Source organism: Schistocerca americana, chromosome 1 (assembly GCF_021461395.2).
Source record: "Schistocerca americana isolate TAMUIC-IGC-003095 chromosome 1, iqSchAmer2.1, whole genome shotgun sequence".
NCBI lineage: Eukaryota > Metazoa > Arthropoda > Insecta > Orthoptera > Acrididae > Schistocerca > Schistocerca americana.
This window is the reverse complement of record NC_060119.1, coordinates 1,056,481,584-1,056,482,707: the sequence shown is the minus strand read 5'-3', so window position 1 is coordinate 1,056,482,707 and position 1,124 is coordinate 1,056,481,584. Positions and strand designations below refer to the sequence as shown.

Genomic DNA, 1,124 nt, shown 5'->3' with positions numbered 1-1,124 from the left:
ACAAACGTGAAATTCTCGTATGCGTACGAGAATTCTCGTACATATCACAACCCTGCTCTGAGACAACATTTCCGCTGCTGCCGAGTAAGAATTACCGCACGATACTCCGCCTCGCCAGGGGACTTCACTAGCTTGTTTTTGCTCCTCCAGCGGCGTGCTACACTACTGTGGCGCGGGGAATTCAGCATGTGCCAGGACAGTAAACATGTATCTGCAAGCAAACAAAAATTAATTTGTTAATTTCGTTTTGTCGAGATATAATTAAAACTGTGCCTTGAAAGGATAATATAAGATGAACATCAATGAAAGCAATATGCGGATAATCGAATGTAGTCGAATTAAAGCAGGTGATGCTGAGAAATTAGATTAGTAAACGAGATGCTCAAAGTACTAGATGAGTTTTGCTATTTGCACTCTGTCTTCAGGTCACAAGTGGCCCATCGGGACCATCCGACCGCCGCGTCATCCTCAGAGGAGGATTCGGATAGGAGGGGCGTGTGGTCAGCACACCACTCGCCCGGTCGTTATGATGGTTTTCTTTGACCGGAGCCGCAACTATTCGGTCGAGTAGCTCCTCAACTGACATCACGAGGCTGAGTGTACCCCGAAAATAGGCAACAGCGAATGGCGGCCCGGACGGTCACCCATCCAAGTGCCGGCCACGCCCGACAGCGCTTAACTTCGGTGATCTGATGGGAACCGGTGTTTCCACTGCGGCAAGGCCGTTACCGTTTGCTATTTGGGCAGCAAAATACCTAATGATGGTCGAGGTAGGGAGAATATAAGTGTAGACTGGCAATGGCAAGAAAAGGATTTCTGGAGAAGAAAAATTTGTTAACATCAAGTACAGATTTAAGTGCCAGGAAGCCTTTTTTGAAAGTATTTGCATGGAATGTAGCCATGTATGGAAGTGAAATGTGGACGATAAACAGTTTAGACAAGAAGAGAATAGCAGTTTTTGAAATGTGATGCTGCAGAAGAATGCTGAAGATTAGCTGGGTAGATCACGTAACAATTAAGGAGCAACCAAAAGGAATTGGGGTGAAGAGAAATTTGTGAAACAACCTGACTAGAAGAAGGGATCTGTTGGTAGGACAGATTCCGCGGCATCAAGGGATCACCAA

At 46.0% G+C, this 1,124-nt stretch overlaps 1 pseudogene; it reads right to left on the bottom strand.

Annotated features, from left to right (window-relative positions):
- Nucleotides 1-612: 612 nt before the first annotated feature.
- On the bottom strand, nt 613-730 carry LOC124558366 (annotated as a pseudogene).
- Between the last annotated feature and the right edge of the window lie 394 nt (nt 731-1,124).